A 12925-nucleotide genomic window follows, 5' to 3' on the forward strand; every position below is an offset into this window, starting at 1 on the left:
CTATCTATTCAAAATCTTAAAATAATGATATAGAATTTAAAAATGTATAACATAATGATGACTCATATCTATAATTACTAATATTAATAATAATAACAATAGTTATTATTATTATTATTATTAAAATAAATTATGCAATAATATATTTCCATATTTGTGCTCAAATAATATTTAGCTCTTTGGAAATATACTTTACACTCTAAAACATGTCATAACTTTCCATATTTCTATTAAGTGTGATATGTTTCTTAAGTTATGAACAAAAGATGTTCTATAAACTAGAATGAGTGTGCAGTTGTTATCTAAAAATATTCAGTATATGAATAAGGAAAAATAAAAATAATAATGATAATCCTAACTTAATATGAACATTAATATCAGAATAATTGGATTATCAAAAATGTATATGTGGACAAAAGTTTGAGTCCCAAATTGTTTATCTATAGTAGATAAAGTTTCTTCTGATTATTTTTTCTTCATGAAATGTCTTTAAAGTTTCTTCTTCAAGTTCTGTTAGATTAGAAAAACCTTGTTGAATAAGATAAAACAGTCATAAATCTGAAATATAAATCTTTTGTCCAACATTCTTTCCTAGAGGATTCCTTCTTTAACTTTGAATTTTCCTGATATTCTCTTTGCTCTTCATATGAGCTTGATATCCTCCATATTTATTTGATTTTAGATGCCATTTCTGTAAAAGAAATGCAGTATCATTAATCAGGCATAAAATATTTTCATTAAATTCTTGTAACTTTTTTCCAACAAATGTTAAAACATTATGAGACAATAACTTTGTGAATTTGTTAAACTATATGTAAAATAACACTATCTTATTTTTTCCTTCAAAGAGAACTTCTGTATGACAATGTACTGTCCTTATCCTGTCTAAGATGGCCTAAACTATAAATCATATGTACTGTGAAGTTTAGGTATGACAGGACGCAACACCTCCTTTGGTCATGATACAAATCTCTGTTTTCATAAACAAAAGAAAAGTTTTGTACCACCCAGAGATGACAATGGACTATGCCTTTGTTCTCATCTCTAAAAGATTAGAAATGTGCGTAACTGTATTCTGTGTTGAAGCTCTTACTCTAGTGTTAGACTGTTCTGCAGTAACAAATACTGGCTCTATGTCCTTCTCTGTTCTTATGCTGGAAACCTGAGATGAAGACTCCTCAGATACAGCTGTATAAACATGTGCTGGTGTACATTCCTGAAGATGTCTTCCTTTTACATCTATCTGAATGTGTTTGGATGATAAAGCTCTGAACCATAGAGGATAAGTTTTACGACATTCTTTAAAACTATCTTCCTCAAAAATACCTTTTAGTGAGCAGTCAGGTGTCTGTACAATGATTTTGTTTGATTTCACTATGCTCTCTGTAGCTTTAATTGCATAGTAAACACTTAGCAGTTGCTTTACACCTGACTCAAAAGTTTTTTCCAAAAATGATAAAACTCTGGAGAAATAGGCAATTATTTTCTCCTTACCTTCTTGTAATTGAGACAACGTTACTGAGATGGCATTCTCAGATACATGAGTTTTCAAAACAAAAGATGCTTTAGAACAAACCTCTATTGTACTTAATGCTGGAGCATTCTGCAAATCTTTTTTCAACATTTCAAAAGGATTTTTCTCATTTGGACCCCATTGGTCAACTATATTACCTTTATTTCTCAAAAGATTATATAGTGGATGAACTTTTTCTGTGAAACAGTGTACAAACTCTTTGCAATGATTTATTTTATGCAAAAATTGACGCAATGCCTTATGAGTTGTTGGAGGTGGGATTGCAGTGATCTCTCTAACTGTTTCTTGCAACAGTTGTCTCTTTCCTTGACTAATTTGCATGTGAACTTATTTCACTTGACTTTTCATCAGCTGGACTTTTGTCGTGTTTAATTTTAAACCTTCAGCTTGTAACATCATAAACAACTCAGACAAAAGAGCTATATGTTCATCGATATTCTGAGTACTCAGCAGAATCGTATCCACATGCTGACAAATGCAGTCTGGCCTAGAAAATTTTGAAAGAATTTTTGCTATAGATTCATGAACTATACCATCACCAATACTAGGCCAGGTATTAATCGAGTGAACGTATAAGTCTCTTTTCTGAATGTGAATGCGAATTTGTACTGGCTGCTATTCGCTAAAGAAAGGGAAAAATGGCTATTCATAATTTTTAATACAGAGAACACTTTGTCCTCAGCATTCAAATTTAACTTTAAGTTAGATTTATCAGGAAGAACTGGGTTATTTGTGATATGTTTATTCAATGTCCTTAAGTCAACTGATAAAGAATATGAATTATCAGTATTTTTTATAGGCCAAATACAGTTATTTACCACTGATTTAGCTTTCTTTACAATTCCAAGTTGTACAAACTCTTGAATAATGGCAGAAAGTGGACCAATTGATTCTAGTGGTAACTCATACTGATTAAGGGGTTCTGGATCTTTTCCCTCAATATTCAATTCAGTATTTTTCAAAGTTCCAATGTCATTTTTGAACTTTGACCACAAACTTGGAAAACGTTGTACCACTTCCTTTAAAGCACAATTACCATCAACATCAGGCCACTTTTGTTCTGTAGACATATTGGTAATGGAACCAACTTTACTGTATACAGAGGGATCAATAAGCACTGATTTGGGCCTAGATGGATCTTTCCAAATACTTTTATTAGCCAAATCGATCACCCATTTTTGTTCATTGATTACATCAATGCCGAGTATATTCTCTGCTTTGCGACATACCCAAATGTTAATGTTAGTTTTTACTAATCCAGGTACTTCAAATGTTACATTAGATACCTGTCTAGCAGTGGAATTACCTGTATTATTAAAACCCACTATATTACACATAGGAGAATTTGGTTTCACAGGTATATTTTCTTTGGTAAGGCTAATCTCAGATCCACTGTCAATGAGACAATTAATGTTTTTACCATTCAGCAAACATTGTATATATGGCCTACCATTCTCATCCAAAATAATTGGTGCTACATATTGTAATGGCAGAGAAATTGAATCCCGATGTGATTCTATTTTTGGCAATGACAATAAACCCTCTCTTTCAGTGACAGTGTTGTCTGAACTGCTGTTAACAGTCAAATTACTGATCTGTTTGACTTCTGTGGCATAAGGCAATTCAGTCAAAATTTTATCTTGACATGAAAAAACAGGTTGTACAAAAGCTGATTTTTCATTCTCCATATCTTTAGTTTTTATTTGTGAGTCTCTCTTAAATTTACAGCAATGTTTTCTCATATGGCCAGATCTATGACAGTAAAGACACGTAATAGGGTCTCCTGGCTGGCTCGCCAAAATGAAGAATATTATTAATATCTAAATATTCTTGTATCTCAGAGGCGCTTCAGGATGAATAGCATTGATAGCCAAACTGACTTAAAACAAAGTGTGAGTTTATTGTTACACAATTGGCATCATAAATACAATGTAAAAAATATAATAGTTCAGTTCAGTGTGGGTAAAAATATATGAAATAGAATAAAAAGTTATAAAGCTGTAGTAAGCTTATGAAAGCATGTGTGCTTCATGGCTGCTGTCTGTCTTGTGTGACTCGTCCAAGAAGAAACAGGAAATGACGTTCTCAGTCTTCTGGCAGAATTCAGCTGTCCCAACTTATCAAAGTGTCATGTGAACATGTCAGTATCTATCCTAGTAGCTGTGTGTGTGTGTCTGTGTGTGTGTGTCTGTCTGTGTCTCTGTGTCCTTCAATATGGAAGCATTGGCTTTATATGTTACATGTGAACGTGTGAACGTCATAACCTCACACCAACTTAGAACCTTGTATGGCACATATTCATTTCTGCTAGCTTCAGTATGCACTCATAGTCATATATGGCATACGATTGACAAGCCCACATGTAACACTCCATACTTGAAGTAATATGCTGATCATGTAATGTCATATAACCAAACATCTATATAATATGAACACATATTATCAACTTTACATTAAGTAACTATATACTAGTACTTATTAATATGACTGGAACTACAAACTAACTTAACTTAACAGGATATAATCCACAATGTATATTCCTTTAGCTACGTGGACACGTGTCTATTTTTGTCTTCTCATGACATTCTACACCATGATACCTTATATGTCATACTCAAATTGGCTACACCAGAAAAATCCAGCAATGCTCAGCTTTAGAAGAAGAATCATGTCAAATCTATTGATCAAGGTCATTCACACATACTCTATTTATTATGATTAATCATAAAACCAAATATGTTTTGCAAGCTTGCCATGAATATAATATAACACCTATAAGTGCCGAATTATAAATTTGGAATAATATTCTAACATTCACAAATGCCAGAAGTCTGCCAAGCAAAATAGTTACATAGTTACATAGTCACATAGTTACATAGTAGGTGAGGTCGAAAAAAGGCACAAGTCCATCAAGTCCAACCTATGTGTGTGATTATATGTCAGTATTACATTGTATATCCCTGTATGTTGCGGTCGTTCAGGTGCTCATCTAATAGTCCCTTGAAACTATCGATGCCCCCTGCTGAGACCGCTGCCTGTGGAAGAAAATTCCACATCCTTGCCGCTCTTACAGTAAAGAACCCTCTACGTAGTTTAAGGTTAAACCTCTTTTCTTCTAATGTTAATGAGTGGCCACAAGTCTTGTTAAACTCCCTTCCACAAAAAAGTTTTATCCCTATTGTGGGGTCACCAGTATGGTATTTGTATATTGAAATCATATCCCCTCTCAAGCTTCTCTTCTCCAGAGAGAATAAGTTCAGTGCTCCCAACCTTTCCTCATAACTAATATCCTCCAGACCCTGTATTAGCTTTGTTGCCCTTCTTTGTACTCGCTCCATTTCCAGTAATTCCTTCCTGAGGACTGGTGCCCAGAACTGGACAGCATACTCTAGGTGCGGCCCAACCAGAGTCTTGTAGAGCGGGAGAATTATCATTTTATCTCTGGAATTAATCCCCTTTTTAATGCTTGCCAATATTCGGTTTGCTTTGTTAGCAGCAGTTTGGCATTGCATGCCATTGCTGAGCCTATCATCTACTGGGACCCCCAGGTCCTTTTCCATCCTAGATTCCCCCAGAGGTTCTCCCCCAGTGTATAGATTGCATTCATATTTTTCCACCCAAATGCATTATTTTACATTTTTCTACATTGAAACTCAATTGCCATGTAGTTGCCCACCCCATGAATGTGTTCAGATGTTTTTGCAAGGTTTCCAAATCCTGCGGAGAAGTTATTGCCCTGCTTGGCTTAGTATCGTCCGCAAATACAGAGATTGAACTGTTTACCCCGTTCTCCAGGTCATTTATGAACAAATTAAACAGGATTGGTCCCAGCACAGAACCCTGTGGGACCCCACTACCCACCCCTGACCATTCGCAGTACTCCCCATTTATCACCACCCTCTGAACTCATCCTTGTAGCCAGTTTTCAATCCATGTACTCACCCTATGGTCCATGCCAACGGACCTTATTTTGTACAGTAATCGTTTATGGGGAACAGTGTCAAATGCTTTTGCAAAATCCAGATACACCACGTCTACGGGCCTTCCTTTATCTAGATGGCAACTCACCTCCTCATAGAAGATTATTAGGTTGGTTTGGCAAGAACGATTCTTCACGAATCCATGCTGATTACGGCTAATGATACCGTTCTCATTACTAAAATCTTGTATATAGTCCCTTATCATCCCCTCCAAGAGTTTACATACTATTGATGTTAGGCTAACTGGTCTGTAATTCCCAGGGATGTATTTTGGGCCCTTTTTAAATATTGGTGCTACATTGACTTTTCTCCAATAATCTGGTACCATTCCAGTCAGCAGACTGTCAATGGTCTGGCAATTACTTGACTGAGTTCCCCAAGTACCCTCGGGTGCAAGCCATCTGGTCCCGGTGATTTATTAATGTTAAGGTTCCCAAGTCTAATTTTAATTCTGTCCACTGTTAACCATAGAGGTGCTTCTAATTTGAATTCTGTCATGGAGGTGCTTCCTGTGATGTGTCATGAGGATAAACACTGCAGTTTTGGTTACTGAAGCCTCTCGATTCCCTCGTGAAGACTGAGGAGAAGAATAAATTCAATACCTTCGCCATCCCCCCATCCTTTGTAACCAGATGTCCTTCCTCATTCTTTATGGGGCCAATATGGTCTGTCCTCCCTTTTTTAGTGTTTACATACTTAAAGAATTTCTTAGGATTTTTTTTGCTTTCCTCCGCTATGTGTCTTTCATATTCTATCTCAGCCGTCCTTATTGCACCCTTACATTTCTTGTTGCATTCTTTATAAAGTCTGAATGCTGATGATGATCCCTCAACCTTGTATTTTTGAAGGCCTTCTCCTTTGCTTTTATATGCATTTTTACATTGGAGTTAAGCTATCCAGGACTTTTGTTTGCTCTTTTAAATTTATTACCCAGTGGGATGCATTGGCTAATACTCTCATTCAATATGCTCTTAAAGCAAACTCATCTCTCCTCCGTGTTCTTTGTTCCTAAGATTTTGTACCAATTTATGCCTTCTAGCAAGGTTTGTAGTTTAGGGAAGTTGGCTCTATTGAAATTCTCTGTCTTTGTATTCCCCTTATGTTTCCTATTTGTGTGATTTATACTGAAGCCAATTTACCTGTGATTGCTGTTACCTAAATTGCCCCGTATTTCCACATCCGTGATCAGGTCTGTATTGTTGGTAATCAGTAGATCCAGTAACGCTTTATTTCTAGTTGGTGTGTCTACCATCTGACCCATAAAATTGTCCTGCAAGACATTTAGAAACTGGTGAGCCTTAGATGAATGCGTGGTTCCCTCTGCCTAGTCTATGTCTGGATAATTAAAATCCCCCATTATGATAACACTTCCCATCCTTGCTGCTAATCCAAATTGTGATAGGAGATCTGTCTCCCCTTCCTCCCTCAGGTTAGGGGGCCTATAGCATACTCCCAGTATTATTTTCTCCTTGGCTTCATCCCTTTGGAGCTCTAATCATAAGGATTCCACCTCCTCCCTAGCTCCCTTAGTGATGTCATCTCTCACATTTACTAGTACATTATTCTTGATATAAAGGCATACCCCTCCCCCTTTTTTACCCTCTCTATCCTTGCGATAAAGGGTATACCCTTGAATGGTTGCCAGCCAATCATGAGAGCTGTTGAACCAGGTCTCAGAAATTCCCACAAAATCAAAGTCCTCCTCGTATAACAGTACCTCTAGTTCACCCATTTTGTCTGCCAGGATCCTGGCATTGGTGAACATGCCACGTAGTTTAGACCGGTCGCATATTATCCTCTTATTGAGTGTTCTGAGATTGCAACTAGGACTTGCTACTATACTTACCTTGGGTTTATGTGCTTTGGTCAACCTACCACCAATGTCCCCAATACTACCCTCTGGAATATGTTCCGCGCTGACTATCTCTACCTCTGGACCCTCCCCCCCCATCGCCTAGTTTAAAAACCCCTCTAACTTTTTGACCATCTTCATTCCCAGCTGATCTGCACCCTCCTCATTTAGGTGCAGTCCATCCCTTCTATAGTACTGGTTATCGACTGAGAAGTCGGCCCAGTTCTCCAGGAACCCAAATCCCTCCTTACTACACCAGCTCTTCAGCCACTTGTTTACTTCCCTAATCTTCCTCTGCCTTTCTGGTGTGGCTCGATGTACTGGTAGTATTCCTGAGAATACTACCTTGGAGGTCCTTTTCCTCAATTTAGCTTCCAAGTCCCTAAAATCGTTCTTTAGGACACTTCATCTGCCTCTGACTTTGTCATTGGTGCCAACGTGCACCATGACAGCTGGGTCTTTCCCAGCCCCTCCCAGTAATCTGTCCACCAGATTCATGATGTGTCCAACCCAAGCGCCCGGTAGACAACATACAGTTCGGTGCTTCAGGTCTTTGTTACAGATTGGCCTCTCTGTCCTTCTAAGAATTGAGTCCCCTACCACCAGAATCTGTCTTTCCTTTCCCTTCGCTTCCCCCCACTCTCACTGGAGGAGTTCTTCCCCTGGCAGCTAGGAGAGTCCCTCAGCTCCAGAAGTGAGTTACGTGAGTTGGAAGCTCTGGTGCACGAGGAGAGCTATGATGTGATCGGTATTGCTGAAACTTGGCTTCATTCCTCACATGACTGGACTATTAATATTCCTGGCTATGCACACTTTTGGAGAGACAGGGTGGCGGGGTCTGTCTCTATATGAGAAGTGATCTCAAAGCGAGTGTGAATGAGGACTCAATTGATGGAGAGTGTGGTGTGTCTGAAGCATTATGGGTGGAACTGTATATAGATGTGCGTAGTTCAAAGTTAATCATTGGAGTTTGTTATAGACCACCCAATGTTAATGAGGAGGTGGAGACTCAGCTCTTTGCACAGATGGAAAGGGCTGCAAGGGCTGGGATGGTGATAATAATGGGGGATTTTAACTACCTGGAAATTGATTGGAGTAGTGGCACTGCTGGATCAGTTAAAGTGCAAAAATGTATGAACCTATTACAGGACAATTTTATGGTCCAGTTTATTTAGGCCCTAACTAGGAATGATGGTCTGTTGGACCTGGTAATTTCAAACCATGCAGAGCTTATTACTAATGTTCATATAAAGGAACATCAGGGTAGCAGTGGCCATAACATTATTTCATTTGATGTTAGCTGTAAGCAAAAAACACATAAGGGAAATATAAAAACACTTAACTTTAAGAGAGCAAATTTTCCAAAGATGAGGGCTGCTCTCCAGGACTTAGACTGGGAGGGAATATTGGCATCGATGAACACAGAACAGAAATGGGAATTCTTCAAAAAAGACTATTTGTGAACTGACTGCAAAATATATTCCCATGGGCAATAAGTTTAAAAGGTTAAAAATAAAACCTATGTGGCTCACGGCCAAAGTTAAAAAAGCTATAAACAATAAGAAAAGAGCTTTTAAAAAATATAACAATGAAGGAACACTATTGTCGTTTAAATGTTACAAAGAATATAACAGAATATGTAAAAAGGAAATCAAGAACGCAAAGATTCAAAACGAACGACAGATTGCAAAGATAGTAGGACAAACCCCCAAAAATTCTTCAAATATATTAATAGTAAAAAGATCAGGTCTGAGCATGTAGGCCCTTTACAAAATAATCTAGAGTGGGTGACTAGGGACAAAGAAAAGGCAAATTTATTAAATACATTCTTCAGTTCTGTGTATACAAAGGAACACAGGGAGCTCAAGTCCATAATGGGGATGGTATTCACACAGCCCCAAATGATCCACAATGGCTCAAAAGTGATATGGTCCAGAAATATTTAGACAGACTAAAGGTCAATAAAGCACCTGGACCAGATGGCATCCACCCACGGATCCTAAAAGAATTGAGCTCTGTCATTTCAAAGCCATTGTTTCTAATTTTTAGGGACTCATTAATGACGGAATGGTACCACTGGATTGGTGTAGGGCCAATGTGGTGCCTATATTTAAAAAGGGAACAAAGTCTTTACCAAGTAACTATAGACCTGTTAGTTTAACTTCTATAGTCGGGAAGATACTGGAGATTTTAATAAAAGACCACATAGATGAGTTCTTGCTGGAAAAAAATATTTTAAGCAGCAGACAGCATGGGTTCATGAAAGACAGAAGTTGTCAAACAAATCTGATTTCTTTTTATGAAGAGGTAAGTAAAACCTTGGACAGAGGGGTGGCTGTGGACGTGGTATACCGTATATACTCGAGTATAAGTCGAATTTTTCAGCCCCAAAAAAGTGCCCCCTTAGACTTATACTTGAGTGACCGCCGTCTGCCTACATGATCAGCGTGTCATGCAGGCAGACGGCGGCCAGACGGCGGCCAGACGGCGGCTAGCGTGTGCTACATAGCACTCAGCAGCGGCTCTCACTGTTCAAAAGCCGTGCCTCCTCGTCTGTGATAGGCAGTCAGTGTACAGCCTATCATGAACATTCTCTCATCCTCGTCCGTGGTATGAGGATGAGAGAACGTCCATGATAAGCTGAACGCTGACTGCTGGGAAATGGAGTTTTCTGCCTATCATGGACAAGGAGGAGGCACGGCTTTTGAACAGTGAATGGCCGCCGCACACGCTGATCGGTCCAGAGCGGCACGCGGAGGATGCACAGGACACAGGTAGGATGCACACACACACATGCACACACACATACACACAGGTACATATACACATGACACATACACAGGACACAGGTACATATACACATGCACATATACACAGGTACATGTCACAGGTACATGACACATGCACATATACACAGGACACAGGTACATGACACATGCACATATACACAGGACACATGACACATATACACAGGACACATGACACATGCACATATACACAGGACACATGACACATGCACATATGCACAGGACACATGACACATGACACATACACAGGACACATGCACAGGACACAGGGAGGTATACAGCTGCAGATGGGCATTGTTGACCCTCTTTTTCCACTTACAGTAGCTGCTGCATTTCTCACCCTCGTCTTATACTCCGGTCAATAAGTTTTTCCCATTTTTTTGTGGTAAATTAGGGCCTCGACTTATACTCAGATCGACCTATACTCGAGTATATACGGTACTTGTATTTTGCAAAAGCATTTGACACAGTTCCCCACACATGGCTAATGTGTAAGGTAAAGTCTACAGGCTTGGAAATATTAGTTTGTAAATGGATAGAAAACTGGCTAAAAGACAGAATTCAGAGAGTAGTGGTTAATGATTCTTACTCTGAATGGTCTAACGTTATCAGTGGTGTACCCCAAAGTTCAGCGTTGGGACCCTTACTTTTTAATACTTTTATAAATGATATAGGGTCTGGGATTAAAAATACCATTTCAGTCTTTGCAGATGACACCAAACTATGCAATGGAATAATGTCCTTACAGGATGTCTCCAATTTACAAGCCGACCTCAATGCACTGTCTAATTGGGCGAATATGTGGCAGATGAGGTTTAATGTTGATAAATGTAAAGTTATGCACTTGGGGGCTAAGAATATGCATGCATCATACATACTAGGGCGAGTACAACTGGGGGAATCCGTAGCGAAGAATTTGGGGGTTTTGGTAGATCATACGCTCAAAAATAACATGCAATGCCAAGCTTCAGTTTCCAAAGCGAGCAAAGTCCTTTCTTGCATTAAGAGAGGTATGGACTAGAGAGAGAGAGAGATATTATTTTGCCCCTGTACAAATCATTAGTAAGACCTCATCTGGAATACGCAGTTCAGTTTTGGGCACCAGTTCTCAAAAAGGATATCGGGGAACCGGAGAAAGTGCAGAGAAGGGCAACCAAACTGAATTTATTCTCTCTTGAGAAGAGGAGATTAAGGGGGGATATGATCAACATGTACAAATATATAAGGGGTCCATATAGTGAACTTGGTGTTGAGTTATTCACTTTACAGTCAACACAGAGGACAAGGGGCACTCTTTAAGCCTAGAGGAAAAGATATTTCATCTCCAAATACGGAAAGGTTTCTTCACAGTAAGAGCTGTGAAAATGTGGAATAGACTCCCCCCAGAGGTGGTTCTGGCCAGCTCAGTAGATTGCTTTAAGAAAGGCCTGGATTCTTTCCTAAATGCACACAATATACTGTAACTGGGTACCAACATTTATAGGTAAAGTTGATCCAGGGAAAATCTGATTGCTTCTTGGGGGTCAGGAAGGAATTTTTTTCCCCTGCTGTAGCAAATTGGATCATGCTTTGCTGGGGTTTTTCGCCTTCCTCTGGATCAACTGTGGGTATAGGATTGGGTATATGGGACTGTTTGATATTATTTTTTATTTATTTATTTATTTTTATGGTTGAACTAGATGGACTTGTGTCTTTTTTCAACCTGACTAACTATGTAACTATGTAACTCTGGCTCTTTGGCTATAGACTTGCAGGGCTCTTGCTGAGACTTGCAGGGCTCTTGCTATAGACTTGCAGGACTTACCACTACAACTTTGCTCTTGCTAGAGACTTGCCACGCAAATTTGCTACAAATTGGAAAAGTGTCAACTTGAACTTGTGCTTTAAGTGCTCTGCAAGTGTACAACTTGACAGGGAAGATGTGCAGCAAGTTCACACGACTTACAATTCAATACTGCCACAAATGTGTGGCAAGTTATCCTTGCTATCTGGGATATTTCCTTGTTTTAAGTTAAGTTTTTAAGTTTGCTTTGTTCATTAATATTTTTACACCTTTAACATATATTTACACGTTTCACCTTGAAAAAAGCGCAAAATGATTAAAAAAATGTATTTAATTTGTAAAATAACTTTTTAATGCTTTTGTACCATTGCTGAGAACTGAAGTGTAAACAAAAAAGTTGCGGTAGGTATTGGTAATTGGTATCGGCGAGTACTAAAAAAAAGACCCTAATATAACTTAAAGCGGAGTTCCACCCATAAATGTAACTTCCGCTGATCGGATTCCTCCCCCCTCCGGTTCCACATTTGACACCTTTCAAGGGGGAGGGGGGAGCAGATACCTGTCAAATCCAGGTATCCGCTCCCACTTCCGGGGAAAAATCTCCACACATTGTGCGGCAAACTACATAATGTCTGGCCCATCCCCCCCAATGCGTAGTAGGAAACAGGCTGTGAAGCTGTAAGGCTGCACTTCCTGTTTCCCTTAGTAATGATGCCTGCACCCGGAGTCGAGGGACAGGTCGGCTTAAGTGCCAAAATTGCGGGCTCCCAGGACAGGTAAGTGTCCTTATATTAAAAGTCAGCAACTACAGTATTTGTAGCTGCTGACTTTAAATTTTTTTTTACCCAGGCAGGACTCTACTTTAATGGTAATTGTTTTCTTTCTTTACACATTAAATTATTTTCCATTACATTTTTTTAAATTTGATTGAAGCATAGAGTATTATGTCTTATTTTATTGCCATCTGGT

The sequence above is a fragment of the Aquarana catesbeiana genome, linkage group LG01 (genome assembly GCF_042186555.1).
Source record: "Aquarana catesbeiana isolate 2022-GZ linkage group LG01, ASM4218655v1, whole genome shotgun sequence".
Lineage (NCBI taxonomy): Eukaryota > Metazoa > Chordata > Amphibia > Anura > Ranidae > Aquarana > Aquarana catesbeiana.